Raw genomic sequence first — 18,766 nt, 5'->3', positions numbered from 1 at the left:
GAGAGAGGAATACCTAGACCAGAGCAGTGGTAATGTGGATGAGAAGTGACTAATTTCTGATCTGTAAATGGAAAGGAATGCCCCTCCCATATTTGTCAGAAGGATTAAATGGGAACTTGAAAGCACCTGTAAAGTGAAAGCTGGGAAACTTAGCTGGCATATTTCTTCTTCTTCATATTGTTCATGACAGCTGTCAGCCTCAGTCATGCAACCTTTTCATGTACATGTTCAGTTTTAACCTACTGTCAGGTTATGTAGTACCTGACAGGAGCCCCGAAGATCTTTTTCATCACATGCTTATTATAGTTGACATTTCTGCCACAATGATGTGCCCAGTAGAATGAACTTGATATGGCTTTATTCCATACATATCAATCCTTGGCAGTAATAATTTATTGAAAAGGTGAACATTTGGTACCAAGTGTTGCTAGAAAAGAATAAAACTTAGTAATGTGGTAGACAGTAAGAGAAGAAATTCAGTAATGTGTCTTGCAGTCTTTCATAGGATACAGTGTTTCATGGGGTACACAGTCTTGAAAATTAGGAAGGTGGGGATAATTTTTATCAAGTCAAAACTTACACTCTTTGAAACCTATTAAACTAGTGCCATTTTTGTGAACCTTGCAGGTTTTTATTGATTCCATTCATCATAAGCAATTAACTAAGGTGACTTTTCGTCCAGCTTCTAATGAATAGGCTGAAGATGGAAACATTCTGTAGGTACAACAATCAAAGTTTCTCCAAATCCCAGTTCCTAGGAAGTATAGTAAGTAGAGTAATATATTCTGCTTTTTAAGTTTCCAGATGATGGAGTTTTCCTGTCTTCATATATCATCACATGGATTTGTTCTAGTTAGATGATGATGATGATTGTCAAGTATATGATAATCAATTGATGATTGCTCTTTAAAAGATCCAATCTTGTTTTACATAGGATGGAATATTGCCTTTAAAATAAGTCAGTGAAGTACCCCATCATATATAAAGTAACTTGCAGTGCTTGCTTGCCAACAATTAACTTTACATCAGTTAATCTATTGCTCTAAGCAATGCACAAGGTAGCTCTAGGAAATACAAAATTCATCGAAAATATGTTTTCTTGCCTTCAATACATTTGCACTTTATGTAGGGCAGTCAAAAGTACACAACTGAAGGGATTTGAAAAAAGAATTAGAAAGGAACCAGTCGACCTAAAGGAAGAGAGTACAGACTGAATATGCAGAGTGCCGAGATAGCGCAGACAGCCCCCAGGCCCTCCAGGTCTGCAAGCATGTAACTGTGTTCGAGTCCTCTGACTTAAGTTTAGCCACCCTGTCCTGTGATTCTTCCTCATTTCTATTGGTTTACCTATTTCTCTCTTCCTCTGCTATACCTGTGCGATTCCAGATTCACCTCATTTCTTTCCTCATAGAGATGGCTACCAATCTGGTGGCTTGTTTACCTGTCTTCAGTCTCTTTCCCACTCCAGTCCAACTTGTCTAAAACTGCAAGAATAAGCTTTTTTTTTTTTTTCTTAATAGCATTTTACCCTTATTCACCAGACACTGACATAAGACTCAATTAAAGAATTCTATTTTAAGACCCACAGAATATAGTGTCGGGGAATACAGAGAGTCTGTGTCTAAACCCAACAAGCCTTGTGAAGAAAACATCAAGCCCTGCCAACTCACGTAGACTGTCCTTCACTTTGCTCTCTGTCACTACCTAGGTTATTTTTTTGGTGAAATTGAAGTCGGGCCTTACCACCTAGCACTCCTACTCTTGCTTTTCTTGTAGGTAGGCATGACCTTTAATGGCTATTTCCATCTCGTTTTCAGTCTGTGACACTGGTTGGTGTAGTAAACACCTGTTTTTAGATTTGCGAAAATAGGCTCCTCTGTTGCTGCCTGTATTAGCCTCCTGGGATTGTGGCAACAGCCTCTCATGTGCCCCAATGCCAGCACCTGCTCCTTCCTGCCTACTGCAGGGATTGTAAAACAGTTTTCCATGGTGATCTGCAAAGTATTCATAGATTTTTAATGAATAAAAAAGGTTCTAAAAACAAACAAGCATGAAAAATGGTGTCTTACTGCAAAGCCTCTCAGAGCTTTTGATATGCTAATATGCAGTGTGACATGCTAATGTGAATTGGGACTCTCTAAGAGGAAGAATTAATATGCAACATTAATGAAACTTATTTGATCCAGAAACTACTTTTTTAGAGAAACATCTGTTACCGTCACAGAGAATTATAGTGTTCCAAGAGCGTACAGTTTGCAGATTTTGGACTGCTCCATCAAATACAATTCCTTCCACCTTGGCCAACTCATCTTTTCTTCTCTGGGCATACTTGGCTCAGCTCAGTCATATACTTTGCAAAATTCACTATCCATTTTCAAGCCTCAGGTCAGCTTAGTCTGTGTACAGTCCCAGCAAGAGAAGAAAACAGTGGTTTCAGGTTCTAGAGCTGTGTTTTTATACTTTATGTTCATTCAGATGAATGTAAAAACCAATGTGGAGAAGAGTGATATTCTCCAAATTGGGAATTGACCTAATTGCTATTTACAGAGATTTCTAGTTTCTACTTTTCTGAAAAATATAAGTACCTATTCTTCGTCTAAAAAGTATTCAGAGTTATTGTAAAAGAATCAATTAATACAGAAAAGTCTTTAAACTTTTTTTTAAAAATTTGCTTCTTTTTTTTTTTTTTTTTTTTTTAACATTGCTGAAGGAAAATTTTATTTTTATTTATTTATTTATTTATTTTTTAATTTGTAAAATATTTCTTAATTTTTATTTTTATTTTTATTTTTTCTTTCTTTTTTTTTTCTGTATTTTTTTTTTCTTTTATTATTATTATTATTATTATTATTATACTTTAGGTTTTATGGTACATGTGCACAATGTGCAGGTAAGTTACATATGTATACATGTGCCATGCTGGTGCGCTGCACCCACCAACTCGTCATCTAGCATTAGGTATATAAGAACCCCACAAATCCTATTGCCCAAAAGTAACAACTGTTGACATTTTGTAAGCATCCCCTTAGTCATGTTTCTAGGAATTTTGCCTCTTGGTCATGTACAGATGGTATTATAACAGAGAATAGAAGTAAGGAGAACAATTAGGAAACCATTATGGTAACCTATAGAATGATAAGACCGTATTTTGGAATGTAAATAGAAAGGAGGCCATGAGTATAAGAGGTACTCTTACCTCTTATACTCAAGAGGTGCCCATAAACCATCCACCCCTACATTCAGATACATATAAAAAAACCATCAAATTAAGTAAATTTTTAAACAAAAATATGCCTTTAATATTTTCAGATCTGTGCCTAGAGATCCCCATCATTGCTTTAATGGCTGCCTGGTTTACAACTGTATTAAGGTGCCAATGTTTGTGTCACCTGATCTTCATTTTGAAACATTTTACTGTTTTTCTTATATAGCATATAAAATTTCAGTGAACATTTTTATGTATTATTTTTATAATACCATAGTATAGTCTCTAAGAAATGAAATAATTGCACTAATTGGTAAACCCATTTAAACTTTTAATCTATACTTGGTAGAGGCATCTCTTCTTGATTAATTTCTGAGGAAGTCTTTATATACTATGGCTTATAATATATTTTTCATAAACTGCCAAGTTTCAACAATTGATGTTCCCAGGTTTTAATATACTTGGAAGAGATTAGGAGATAATTTTCACCTTGTCATTAGCCATAGCCTTGTGATTTCATCCCTCTTAATGGTTTGTTTTTTGTCTTCCATCTCTTCAGACTGGCATGTCAGAGTACTTTAAAAGTATTCTCAGTCATATTTAAACTGGGATGGTTCTTGTGCACTTGCTGTTTACTTTGCTGCACAAGGAGAATATTTAAGTTTAATTCCATTTGTATCTTTGATGTAAATATAGCATAGTTATGTGTCCATAACTATGCTGTCAATTATAGAGAGATGTAAGGACCTCATTAGATTTATAGAAGATATGTCAACACACGTTAAAGACTATAAAGCAAGATGTATGATTAATATTTTAAAGAGTGGTATGTTGCTAGGTTCTGTAGAAGAATAGAAGGAAAAATTTCTTGACCCAGGATAACCAGAAGAGGTTTCATGAAGAAAATAATAGGCCCTGAAGAGTGTCTGGGACTTAGGAAGGATGGAGCAAAAGGGAGGGCTTTCATGGGAGAAAGATGCGTCGGTTGTTTATTGCTGTCTAAGAAATGACTCTGAAGTGACCTAAATCCACACCCATTCATCATTTCTCATGATCCTCTGGGTTGACTGAGCAATTAGTTCTTCTGCTCATTCAGCTTGGGTTTCCTCAGGCAGCTACATTTAGCTGATGCATTAGTTGGGAGCTAGGTTCATCAGGGACCACTAGAATAACTAGACTTCGCTATTCTTGCTCTCTTGTTGTCCATCAGTACAACCCAGACTTCTTCAGGGTGATGATTTCAAGGCAGCATCCCAAGAGAGTAAAGGCAAAAACTTCAAATATTCTGAAGGTCTAGCTCTGGAAGTTGCATAATCTCATCTCTGCCACATCCTATTGGTCAAAGGAATTTACAAAGCTAGAGAAGACTCAAGGAAATAGATTCCATCTTTTAGTGGGAGAAGCAGTAAAGTCTTACCAGGAAGGGATTTGCATACTGAGAGAGGAAAAATTTGTGGTAATATTTTTAAATCCACCACAAGGGAACTGTATGAACAAAGATTTAGGTTTGTCAAAGATCAGATAGTTGTAGATATGCGGCATTATTTCTGAGGGCTCTATTCTGTTCCATTGATCTATATCTCTGTTTTGGTACCAGTACCATGCTGTTTTGGTTACTGTAGCCTTGTAGTATAGTTTGAAGTCAGGTAGTGTGATGCCTCCAGCTTTGTTCTTTTGGCTTAGGATTGACTTGGCGATGCGGGCTCTTTTTTCGTTCCCTATGAACTTTCAAGTAGTTTTTTCCAATTCTGTGAAGAAAGTCAATTGGTAGCTTGATGGGGATGGCATTGAATCTATAAATTACCTTGTGCAGTATGGCCATTTTCACGATATTGATTCTTCATACCCATGAGCATGGAATATTCTTCCATTTGTGTGTATCCTCTTTTATTTCATTGAGCAGTGGTTTGTAGTTCTCCTTGAAGAGGTCCTTCACATCCCTTGTAAGTTGGATTCCTAGGTATTTTATTCTCTTTGAAGCAATTGTGAATGGGAGTTCACTCATGATTTGGCTCTCTGTCTGTTACTGGTGTATAAGAATGCTTGTGATTTTTGCACATTGATTTTGTATCCTGAGACTTTGCTGAAGTTGCTTATCAGCTTAAGGAGATTTTGGGCTGAGACAATGGGGTTTTCTAGATATACAGTCATGTCATCTGCAAACAGGGACAATTTGACTTCCTCTTTTCCTAATTGGATACCCTTTATTTCCTTCTCCTGTCTAATTGCCCTGGCCAGAACTTCCAACACTATGTTGAATAGGAGTGGTGACAGAGGGCATCCCTGTCTTGTGCCAGTTTTCAAGGGGAATGCTTCCAGTTTTTGCCCATTCAGTATGATATTGGCTGTGGGTTTGTCATAGATAGCTCTTATTTTGATATACGTCCCATCAATACCTAATTTACTGAGAGTTTTTAGCATGAAGGGTTGTTGAATTTTGTCAAAGGCCATTTCTGCATCTATTGAGATAGTCATGTGGTTTTTGTCTTTGGTTCTGTTTATATGCTGGATTACATTTATTGATTTGCATATATTGAACCAGCCTTGCATCCCAGGGATGAAACCTGAGAAAAACAAGCAATGGGGAAAGGATTCCCTATTTAATACATGGTGCTGGGAAAACTGGCTAGCCATATGTAGAAAGCTGAAACTGGATCCGTTCCTTACACCTTATACAAAAATAATTCAAGATGGATTAAAGACTTAAACGTTAGACCTAAAACCATAAAAACCCTAGAAGAAAACCTAGGCATTACCATTCAGGACATAGGCATGGGCAAGGACTTCATGTCTAAAACACCAAAAGCAATGGCAACAAAAGCCAGAATTCACAAATGGGATGTAATTAAACTCAAGAGCTTCTGCACAGCAAAAGAAACTACCATCAGAGTGAACAGACAACCTACAAAATGGGAGAAAATTTTCGCAACCTACTCATCTGACAAAGGGCTAATATCCAGAATCTACAATGAACTCCAACAAATTTACAAGAAAAAAACAAACAGCCCCATCAAAAAGTGGGCAAAGGACATGAACAGACACTTCTCAAAAGAAGACATTTATGCAGCCAAAAAACACATGAAAAAATGCTCACCATCACTGGCCATCAGAGAAATGCGAATCAAAACCACAATGAGATACCATCTCACACCAGTTAGAATGGCAATCATTAAAAAGTCAGGAAACAACAGGTGCTGGAGAGGATGGGGAGAAATAGGAACACTTTGACACTGTTGGTGGGACTGTAAACTAGTTCAACCATTGTGGAAGTCAGTGTGCCGATTCCTCAGGGATCTAGAACCTGAAATACCATTTGACCCAGCCATCCCATTACTGGGTATATATCCAAAGGACTATAAATCATGCTGCTATAAAGACACATGCACACATATGTTTATTGCGGCATTATTCAAAGACTTGGAACCAACCCAAATGTCCAACAATGATAGAGTGGATTAAGAAAATGTGGCACGTATACACCATGGAATACTATGCAGCCATAAAAAATGATGAGTTCATGTCCTTTGTTAGGGACATGGATGAAATTGGAAATCATCATTCTCAGTAAACTATTGCAAGGACAAAACCCAAACACCACATGTTTTCACTCATAGGTGAGAATTGAACAATGAGAACACATGGACACAGGAAGGGGAACATCACACTCTGGGGGCTGTTGTGGGGTGGGGGGAGGGGGGAGGGATAGCATTAGGAGGTATACCTAATGTAAATGATGAGTTAATGGGTGCAGCACACCAGCATGGCACGTGTATACATGTGTAACTAACCTGCACATTGTGCACATGTACCCTAAAACTTAAAGTATAATAATAATAAAATAAAAAAAAGAAAACAACAACAATGACAAAGATTTAGAAGCAAAAATGAATTTTTTTGAGAGTCAGCCAGAAAACATGTTATGACATGGTTTCTCAGAAGATATGAGAAGCTCCTGGCTATTCCATAGGGATCATTCTCAGGACCCCAAACTGTTTAGTTTATTGGCAGTGCCGGCCACTTCAGTCTTTGGATCTTGGATCAATCTTACTTGTATTTTAACAAAATTTCAGTATTATTTTAAGTATTATCCTAATGCTTCCATATTTAAGAAAGCATAATAGTAACACTAACTTTATAGATAAATAGAAAAATGATGTAAGTTATATTCTGTATTGGTTGCTTCTTTTACATGCTGGTGCTTATGACTGGAGAAATGGCTTGCAGGTATCACCACGGAAAAGCAAAGATTCCTGGGTCGTTCAAATGTGTATCTAGTACAAAATAAACACAGAAGAGCCATAAACAAAAGAAATTCAGTTTTTCGTCATAGTAAGAGAGGACTCATTGTATTTTCTTATTCCTTTTTTTTCTTCTGTAGCTGATAAAGCTAGACTTATAAATAGGTAAGGTAATCTTTGCATTTTATAAATTCAAAGTCATAGGAAAATCTCTGTATCGAAATAATGGATTGCTACCATAGCTGAACTCTTATCATTGTAGTTTTCTTATTTTGTGTTTTAAAGTTGTTTTTTTAAAGATGCAATCTAAGAATTTACAAATATCCTGAAAGATACAACTCATGCTATTATCAATCATCAGATCAGATCATAATTATACCGTGTGTGTGTGTGTGTGTGTGTGTGTGTGTGTGTGTGTATGTGTCTCTGTGTGTGTGTGTGTGTGTGTGTAAATGGAGATGGTAGGGGGAAAATGTGCCTTTTCCTAACTTAACATAGGAAAAAAATAGAAATAAAATAGAAGCGACAAAGGCATGTGTCATCAGCTACATAACTTGTGAAATATGTTATACTTTCAGTTGTTCCTTGAATCTATAAAAATAGCAGTTTTCCAGCCTGGGAAACATAGCAAGACCCTGTCTGTACAAAAAAATGAGCCAGGTGTGTTGGCACATATCTGTGATCCCAGCTACTCTGGAAGCTAAGATGGGAGGATTGCTTGAGCCTGAGAGGTCAAGGCTGCAGTGAGCTGTGATTACGTCACTGCACTCCAGCCTGGGTGACAGAGTGAGAGACTGTCTCAAAAAAAAAAAAAAAAATCAATTTTTAGTGATAGAAAATAAAAGCAAACCAAAATTTCAGCGGCAAAATAAGTCAGTCCTACTATCTTTTCCAAGTGGGTGTTCTGCTCCTTGAGAACATAAAGTTGTGTGTTTGTGTTGACCCTTGTCCAGCTTTGCATCTCTTAACACAAACCTATCTGCTTAGTCATTTGTATTCAGCTGAAGTTTTAGTCTTTGTAACTATAGATTTTGAAAAATCATGTCACAGAAAAGATTTCATTTTCCTTCTGGGAACCTCTGTGTGACTGTGCATCATCAGCAGTCTCTGGCTGTGTTCCTTGTAAAACCTCCCTCACTTTCTTTCTTCCTCTGCTTCTTTCCAAACTGGGTTTAAAATTTCTGAGAAACATGGAGAAGTGACGAGTGTTCCAAGGTTGGCATAGATAGCATTGCACTCACTTGAGATTGTGGCTCAGTGCCTAAGACAGCTCCCCTCCAGAGAATCTTTTAGTGACTAAGTTAGCCTTTGTATTAGATGGGCAACTGCACCAACTAGGAGGATGTGATGCCTTAAGCAATGGGGTAGGTCCTGTGAGAAGGGGGCTTAGAGTGATGGTAGGCAAGTAAGAAGTTGGGAAAAGATGGGCACTAAGAGGTAGCTGGGGGCTTCTAAAGATAGCATAGAGTTTTACCCTCTGGTCATCTATGGTGGCCTGATGATACATTTAGGAATTATTGTTTGATCCATAATAAATGAGTCTGAAATGGTGAGTTCAGTATTCCCTGAATATCTACTATTATTCCTATTTCAGAGGGATTTTTCTATATTGCCCAGCTAGTTTTTAATCAAAGTTACAAAAACATCTGTAGCTGTGTAAGCAAGGCAAGTGTACTAATTTTATTAGAAGCTAAATGAGTTTTGCTGGATTAGAGAGAATAAAGAAAATGAATTTACTTAGCGACCGAGCAGATCCAATGGTGCTTGAGGTGTCAATGGTAGATAGGGATGCTGTTTGGAGCCTTTGGCAGGCCCCCATAGATGAATCACAGTGGAGGCCTCTAGGATTTTGGAGCAAGGCCCTGCCGTCTTCTGCAGATAACTACTCTCCTTTTGAGAGACAGCTCTTAGCCTGTTACTGGGCTTTGGTGGAAACTGAACATTTGACTATGGGTAATCAAGTCACTATGCAACCTAAACTGCCTATCATGAACTGGGTGCTTTCTGACCTATCTAGTCATAAAATGGGTCGTGCACAGCAGCATTCTATCATCAAATGGAAGTGGTATATATGTGATCCGACTCGAGCAGGTCTTGAAGGCATAAGTAAGTTACATGAAGAAGTGTCTCAAATGCCTATGGTCTCCATTCCTGCCAGCCTGCCTTCTCTCCCCCAGCCTGCACCAGTGGCCTCATGGGGGAGTTCCCTATGATCAGTTTACAGAGGAAGAGAAGACTGGGGCCTGATTCACAGATGGTTCTGCATGATATGCAGGTATCACCCAAAAGTGGACAGCTGCAGCACTACAGCCCCTTTCTAGGACCTCCCTGAAGGACAGCAGTGGAGGGAAATCTTCCCAGTGGGCAGAACTTCAAGCAGGGAACCTGGTTATGCATTTTGCGTGGAAGGAGAAATGGCCAGATGTGTGATTACGTACTGATGCATGGGCTGTAGCCAGTGGTTTGGCTGGATGGTCAGGGACTTGAAAGAAGCATGTTTGGAAAATTGGTGACAAAGAAATTTGGGGAAGAGGTATGTGGATGGACTTCTTTGAGTGGTCAAAAACTGTGAAGATATTTATATCTCATGTGAGTGCTCACCAACAGGTGACCTCAGCAGGGGAAGGCTTTAATAATCAAGTGGATAGGATGACTTGTTCTGTGGACACCCCTTGGCCTCTTTCCCCAGCCACCCCTGTCGTCGTTCATGAACAAAGTGGCCATGGTGGCAGGGATGGAGGTTATGCATGGGCTCAGCAACATGGACTTCCACTCACCAAGACTGACCTGGCTATGGCCGCTGCTGAGTGCCCAATTTGCCAGCAACAGAGACCAACACTGAGCCCTTGATATGGCACCATTACTTTGGGTAATCAGCCTGCTACCTGGTGGCAGGTTGATTATATTGGACCTCTTCCATCATGGAAAGGGCAGAGGTTCGTCCTCACTGGAATAGACACTTACTCCAGGTATGGGTTTGCCTATCCTGCATGTAATGCTTCTGCCAAAACTACTATCCGTGGACTCATGGAATGCCTTATCCTCCATCATGGTATTCCACACAGTATTGCCTCTGACCAAGGCACTCACTTTACAGCTAAAGAAGTGTGGCAGTGGGCTCGTGTTCATGGAATTCACTGGTCTTACCATGTTCCCCATCATCCTGAAGCAGCTGGATTAATAGAATGGTGGAATGGTCTTTTGAAGTCATAATTACAATGCCAACTAGGTGATAATACTTTGCAGGTCTTTGCCAGAGTTCTCCAGAAGGCCATGTATGCTCTGAATCAGCATCCAATATATGGTATTGTTTCTCCCATAGCCAAGATTCGTGGGTCTAGTCATTAAGGGGTGGAAGTGGAAGTGGCACCATTCACCATCACCCCTAGGGATCCTCTAGCAAAATTTTCACTTCCTGTTGCTGCAATATTACATTCTGCTGACCTAGAGGTCTTAGTTCCAGAGGGAGGAACCAGGAGACACAACAACGATTCCATTAAACTGGAAGTTAAGATTGCCACCTGGACACTTTGGGTTCTTCCTACCTTTAAGTCAACAGGCTAAGAAGGGAGATACAGTGTTGGCTTGGGTGGTTGTCCCACACTTTCAAGATGAAATTAGTTTACTACAACCCAGTGGAGGTAAGGAAGAGTATGCATGGAATACAGGAGATCCACTAGGGCATCTCTTAGTATTACCATACCCTGTGATTACGGTCAATGGGAAACTACAACAACCCAATCCAGGCAGGACTACAAATGACCCAGACCCTTCAGGAATGAAGGTTTGGGTCACTCCACCAGGTAAAAAACATGACCTGCTGAAGTGCTTGCTGAAGGCAAAAGGAATACAGAATGGGTAGTAGAAGGTAGTCATCAATACTAGCTACTACCATGTGACCAGCTGCAGAAACAAGGACTGTAATTGTCCTCTGTATTTCCTCCTTCTTTTGTTAAAAACATGTTTGTGCATGTATATACTTGTACTAAGAAAATATCTTCATTTTATTTCCTTTTTTTTCTTTATCGTGTTGACTTCATATCAGCATTTAAGTGTTGTTAACTTTATGTAATAGTATTTGGGTTGGGGATTGGTGTGTTTCCGGTTGTACAAAGGATAGTTGTATTATGTTAGGTGTAATTATGACTTTATTATTGTCTTTATTTGAAGATTATGGTCTCAGGAGATGTGTATGAGTTCAAGTTGATAAGGGGTGGAATTGTGATGGGTAATAATGAGTATCACCTTGATTAGATTGAAGGATGCAAAGTATCGATCCTGGATATGTCTGTGAGGGTGTTGCAAAAGGAGTTTAACATTTGAGTCAGTGGGCTGGGAAGGGTAGACCCACCCTTAATCTGGGTGGGCACCATCTAATCAGCTGCCAGTGCAGCTAGAATATAAAACAGGCAGAAAAACATAAAAAGATTAGACTGGCCTAGCCTCCCAGCCTGCATCTTTCTCCCATGATGGATGCTTCCTGCCGTTGAACATCAGACTCCAAGTTCTTCAGTTTTGGGACTTAGGTTGTCTCTTCTTGCTCCTCAGTTTACAGATGGCCTATTGTGGGACCTTGTGATCATGTGAGTTAACACTTAATAAACTCCCCTTTATATATTAAGATTAATATTAAGTGAAGATACATCCTATTAGTTCTGTGCCTCTAGAGAACCCTGACTAATACACTTAGCTTAAAAGAGAATAACTATCATAGAAGGATAAAGTGGAGATCAAGCCATCTGGATACTTTGATTCTTTGTTTTTACTTTTATGTTAATTTCTTATAATTTTTTCAAGTGAACAATCTTCCCACATCTTTTCCTTCACTCCTCTTCCTCTCTCCGTTTCTTCCATTTTTGTTACATTAGAAATTGATTAATGCAGGTTTGTGATTAACTTTCTAAAGTTAAGTGATTCTTTAGGGCATATACGAAATAATATCAATAGTCATTGCCATGTAATTATTGAGGCTATTTTGACAAAGTCAGTTATGGTAATCACAGGATCAGCTCTAAGAGAGGTGACATCTATCCAATATTATACTAAAATCTGATAAGTTCTACAAGTGATCCTGCTGTGTCCTAACTAATTTTACTAGTTGACAGTTCATTCAAATAGTGATTCAGTCAACTCACTGTATTACTTGGAATTTCCTTTTCAAAATTCCAACATCTCTTAGAGGGAAAAATGCGTCAAATAGTTTTCAGTATTTAACACTTAAAGTTATTGATGAGACCAGTTTCTAACAAAACAGTTGGCACAGCCCAGATATTAGATGGAATGGGGTGTAGATTAAGTGAAGATTGGAAAATAGAAATTGCCTGGCTTGTAGCAGATGCATGGAGGGTGCCTACATATATGGGTCACTGCAAAAGAGCATCCAGCAAAGCCAGGAGCCATTATGAGAGAGATGGAAGGAGAGCAACTTGGAAACTGGAAGTTTCTGAAGATCAGCTTCTCCACTTTGTGCTAAGGCCAACCGGAGCCATTTCAAATGTTTTAACAAGCTGTGTGCTACACAGATGATCGCAGATTGCTGGAACATTTTCCTTCCACATCTTAAACGTCATTATTAAAGGTGAACTTTAGTGAATAGAAATAAAAGTAGAAAATGATGGTTGGACCACCTATGAGGCCTTAAGCGTTACTGGAAATGCATTATCATATCAATAGTTTAAACTGCTTACTCTAAGGCCAATATCACTTGGCAAGATTTATAAAAGGAAGATAATTAGGAAAAGTTAGTATTGGTTATCATTATGGAGGGGCACAAAATATAATACCTAAGAAGGAGAGATTATTAATAAGGAGATGGAGAGATGCAGCTTGACCTAATGAGCAAACGAAATGACTGGACAACATTTTTTCAGAGACCTGAATATCACTATTTGATCCCTTATCATGAGCAATTCATGAGTGAAGGCCAGGTTACAGTTAATTAGCTTAACATGATTTTTCTTTGACTCTACAGATTGTTTAACCCTGAGAAATAAACTATATTGTTTATATGCTTAGAATGGCTATATGAATTTTTATAAACTATAAGAAGAGATTCATCTTCTTTCAAAGAATATAATTTGGGAGAATTCAGGACGAATAGTTTTCTATAGGGAGTAGCGGATACTACTGGAGAGTGGGGATTATGTCTGTCATTTTTATCATTGTGTTCCCAGTGGTTGCTATAGTGGCTGGCATATAATAGGTGTCAAATAAATATCTACTAAATTCAACAATGCTTGAATGAATAGTGATGTCTGTGATGAGTTATAACATTGTTCAATCTTTTGACCTGTCTCTTTTTTATAACATTGTGTATTCTTTCATGTCTTTAATGTTCATATTATAAAAATAAAAGGCATTTTTCCATTTTAAAATATAAAACTATATTATATATTAAAAATTGTTTTTCAGAATATTCTCTTGGGCTGTGACGTGTGTCATAAAGGACTCACTACCCTCCTCCTCCAGGACCCCTGCCCAATTGAGAACTGCTCTGTGTTATTAACGTTAAATTGATCATAGTTACATAACTAATCACATTTAAGAAATTAAGAAAAGAATAATTATTTATTTTATTCATGAATCTACAATTTGCACAGGGCTATGAGGGTATGATGTATTTCAAGTTCATGTAGTATCAGCTAGGATGGCCTCAATGGTCCTGAAAACTCTACTTAGTTGACTCAGCCACATGGCTGGTAGGCTGATGTTCTCAAGCTGTATCCTGCACATACAATCACAGACTGATGGAACATTTTGTTTTATTTCTTAAGTATCATTATTAAATATCATGAATATGAAAAGAAAAAAAGGAGTGGTTGAACCACCTACGTAGTCGTAAGTGTTAACCAGAAATGTATACTTACATCAATATTGTAAATTGCTCAGCTATGGCCAGTGCTTAGCTGGGAGTTCAGCCAAAGCTATTGGCTAGGGGCCTTTATTCCTCTCTATGTGGGCCTCTCCAGAAAATGCTTAGGCTTCCTCACAGCATGAAAACTAGATTCCAAGAGCAGGTGTTTCAATAGTGAAGAATTAGAAGTTTCTAGTTTTGTAAGGCCTCTGGGCCTAGACATTGGCACAAAATCATGGTCACAAATATTCTAGTGGTCAAAGAGTCATAGGGTATGCCTACATTCAAGGGATCAGAGTATAGACCTTGCCTTTCAATGGAAGAGTTCTCAAAGAATTTGTCACCCCTTCCATTGAGAGGCAAGGTCTATATTCCATTTTTTATGTGTTATAATTATCTTCAAAATAATCCCTTTGTGGTGAATAAGAAAAATATAACACTTTTTATGTAAGGCATTTGCTGGTATGTATGCCAGATTTACTAAGACCTTAAGTATGATTAGCTTGCACAATTAGCAGTTATCTGAAATCTATAAGTCTGCAGGAGAGCATATAAAAAGAGCATTAAGAAATTGTCACAAATTAACCTAATTATTACTATTAATAGTAAGTAAATGGATTGACTATATGATATCTGCATTCAAAAGGTAAAATAATGTAAGGGGTCTCTACAAAACTGGCCAGACCATGGGAATTCATGTTTGATGAATGACAATGGGACTTCCGATTTATTTTTACCTTGATATGGTTAGGACATGAATAAACTTAGCCTTTAAATGTTTCATTCCTCTACCTGCCTTAACAGTGTATATTCCTTCTATATGTTTGTAACACTGGTAGTGAGGTTTTGATATGAAAATAAAATGTTTCTGAAAAACTGTTCCTTAGTTTTTGGTGTGTGAATTTACAGGAAAAAAATATTTGAACACTTGCCATGTTCTAGGAACTGGTCTATATTGGGAAAATACAGCAGTGAGCCAAAAGGACCAGGCCCACACCTGTCCTCTTGGAATCTGCATTCCTAGGGGAAAAGATGGATAATAAGTGAATAAATAAATAAATAAATAAATAAGTAATGTAAGTTAAAGTAGTGATAAAATAAAGAATGATAAAGCATAGTAAGGAGGTGGATAGTGATAGTGGGGGAAGAGGATGTTTAGACAGCATGGTCAGGGAAGGCCTCAGTGATGAATGAGGGTTTTTTTTGTTGTTGTTGTTGTTTTTGAGACAGAGTCTCACTCTGTCGCCCAGGCTTGAGTGCAATGGTGCGATCTCGGCTCACTGCAACCTCCACCTCCTGGGTTAAAGCGATTCTCCTGCCTCAGCCTCCTAAGTAGCTGGGATATCAGGTGTGCACCACCATGCCCAGCTAATTTTTATATTTTTAGTAGAGATGGGGTTTCACCATGTTGGTGAGGCTGGTATCGAACTCCTGACCTTGTGATCTGCCTGCCTTAGCCTCCCAAAGTGCTGGGATTACAGACATGAGCCACTGTGCCCAGCTGATGAGTCAGGTTTCGAGCAGAGACCTGAATGAGGAGAGGAAACAGACCAAGTGAGGATCATGGAGAAGAGTGTTCAAGGAACAGCTAGTAAAGGGGCCCTGAAGAATGAGTTAGTTTAGGTTGTTTGATTAGCATCAAGAAGATGTATACTGAAGCAGAGGGAATGAAGAGAAGACTGACAGGAGTGATGGCCAATGGAAGAGGCAGTGCTACGAATTATATGTGGCCAAGATCATCTATATCTATATCTATATCTATATATATGATTATTCTTTTTGTTTGGGAAATGATTTTTGTGGTGATGATGCATAGCATTTTGTGGATACTTAGTCACTACTAGACTCTTTTTTATACTGTTTTATGTGCGTTATCTCATTTAACACAACCCTTTTGTGAAGATTCCAGTGTAATTTTAAAGTTCTAAGTGAGGACATAGAGGCCGACAGAGGTTTAGTAATTGGTCCAAAGACACACACTCTTAGAGACTGCAAGGATGCTGGTAGAGGTAGTGAGAAGTGATTGAATTGAAGCTATATGTTGAAGGTAGAGCGAATAGGAATTGTTGATAGATCAGATATAGGAGATGAATCAAAGAATGGATTGAAAAATAACTCAGGTTTTTGATCTGAGCAAGTAGGTATGGCTTTGCTGTTTGCAGAGGTGAAAAGTGCATTTAGCTGTTGGAGAGAGGGTGCTGTAGATTGAGTTCCTTTTTGGATGTGTTAGATCCAAATAATGATTAGACATCCAAGAAGATAGGTGTGTCTGTAATATGTGAGGGAGGTATTATTTTGAGAGTTAGCAGTTTAGAGGGAGCTTCTACTGAGATCAGTTTCCCTCATTATTGTGTGTCATGCTCCAAGGCCTCTCTCATTAAAGATGTGCCCATTTGTCCATTTGTTCAGGAACACAAGTGCGGTGGGCAGCTGTTGTTGCTTGCTGGAGTACCATACATGCTGTCATACTATCTCTTTTGAAATGTATTCCAGACTCAAGATTGAAGTGATTCATAAGGAAGAAGTGATTTCTCTTTTTAAAAGTATATGTAAATGACTTGAATCTATGTATGTGATAAAATTTTATGAAACTATGCACTGAAGAAACAAGTGCATACGAAAAAAAGGAAAACTGGCCAAAAAAAAAAAGCTCTCTAGTTTGGTTAATTGTACTGTGCCATTATCAATTTCCTGGTTTTGATATATTACTATAATTGTATACGATGTCATCCTTGTGAGAAGCTGCATGTGGGCAATGCAAGCTTTCTGCACTATTTCTGCAACTTCTTTTGAGTCTAAAATTATTTCAAAATAAAATTACAAAAATGTAAACATATAATTGAATCTCTTACTTTAAATTATTATCTTGTTTAGTCTTATCCGATGTAGGGACGCTACATTCACATGAAAATGAGAAGCAGTGAGGGATAAAGAGCAGTTGGTTAATGGGTACAAAAATACGAGTAAGATCCAGTGTTCAGTAGCACAATAGGGCAACTATGGGTAATAATAATTGATTGTAAATTACATAAGAACTGGAAGAGTGGAATTGGAATGTTCCTAACACAAAGAAATGATAACCAATTACCCTGATTTGATCATTATACATTATATGCTTATATCAAGATATCATTGTACCTCATAAATATGTATAATTATTATGTGTTCATAAAATAATGAAAATGAAAAATGAACAAACTGGATATTTTTATAATATGCCAGACTTAATGGGATGTTGATAATTCTTCACTTATTAGTGCTGCAAACTTTTAATACATTAGCAGATTCTTCATATTTTATCTTAAACTTTTTATATGAGCAGAATATATTTTGTGTATACATTTAATGTACCCTAAAAGATGAAATGTGTAGTAATTTGTTAAACTAGAAGGCAGTAATAAGACATTTGGCAAATGTAGCATATCGCAAGCATCTTAGGGAGACAAACAAGTTAAACATGTCAAAATAATAGGTAGTTCTGTGACATTTATTGACAATTTATGATAGCTGAGCACTACTAAAAATCATAACTGCAGCATTATTTCATTAACCCCTAAAATACTCATTATTTTAAAAATGTAAATTTTTCTTATTTCTCTTTTCTGAAAATGTAAAATTCTGTATTTGTTAGATGATTCTGCTATCATTAATTTGTTAACCTTATTTCTGTTTGTTTTTCTTAATAGCAACAATGGTGGAATAGAGATGTTAAGTCTGTGATTACCTTTAGTTTTTTTTTTTTTTTTTTTAGGAAAGAACTCTATATCTTTTAATAAACTTAATAATTCTTTATAGAATCAAGATCTCAGATACTATAACCACAATCCTAGTAAACTCTTCATTTCAACATAGAAAACTGATACATTAAAGATAAACACATTTATTTCAAAGTATTAAAATAAATATATGCACACAGGACGTTGAAAGACTGACAAAATGATAATTTTTTTGTTTTTAAATATGAATATTCAAAGGTATAAAGACTCGGTTGGGAAATGTCAACACTGTATTCCTCCTACTCAGGTCTAACAAAATATCATCTGTCTTAAAAAATTGTCCTGCACTGGCATCAAATAGCAGAAAAACGGACTAAATTTTTATAAAATAATAGCTTTCTGTTGTGAAATTATAATTTGTTATACTCAGCGGAGAACAGCTCTTCTTGAAAAAAAACAAATAATTTTCTAAAAGCAGTATATTAAAGATCTTAAGTTGCTTCACTAGCTTGGTTTTATACCACTTCCATCAAATGGGATTTGGCTGATGAAACTGCAAAGTGAAACAGCCTATATTTTGTTTAGAGTCATTTTTCAAATGCTTGGAGGATGTAGGATGGAAATTATCATTGCCTGTGAGTCTACTTATTTGTGAAATGCTTATGAAATGCCTGTGTACTGAACATTAAGGTGAATAAAGTACTGCCCCTTTTCAAAAAAGCTTCCAGTTAACAAGGGAGTGAAACCAGAGGGG

General features: G+C 37.4%; 1 protein-coding gene across 1 annotated transcript in view; it reads left to right on the top strand.

Moving 5' to 3' along the window:
- Positions 1–18,766, top strand: part of KCNH5 (potassium voltage-gated channel subfamily H member 5) — a 339,516-nt gene that overhangs the window by 173,738 nt on the left and 147,012 nt on the right. The gene's annotated exons all lie outside the window — the stretch shown is intronic.

The sequence above is a fragment of the Pongo abelii genome, chromosome 15 (genome assembly GCF_028885655.2).
Source record: "Pongo abelii isolate AG06213 chromosome 15, NHGRI_mPonAbe1-v2.0_pri, whole genome shotgun sequence".
In the NCBI taxonomy this organism is placed as follows: Eukaryota; Metazoa; Chordata; class Mammalia; order Primates; family Hominidae; genus Pongo; species Pongo abelii.
The sequence above is the reverse complement of the archived record's forward strand: the minus strand, read 5'-3'. Positions and strand labels throughout refer to the sequence as shown.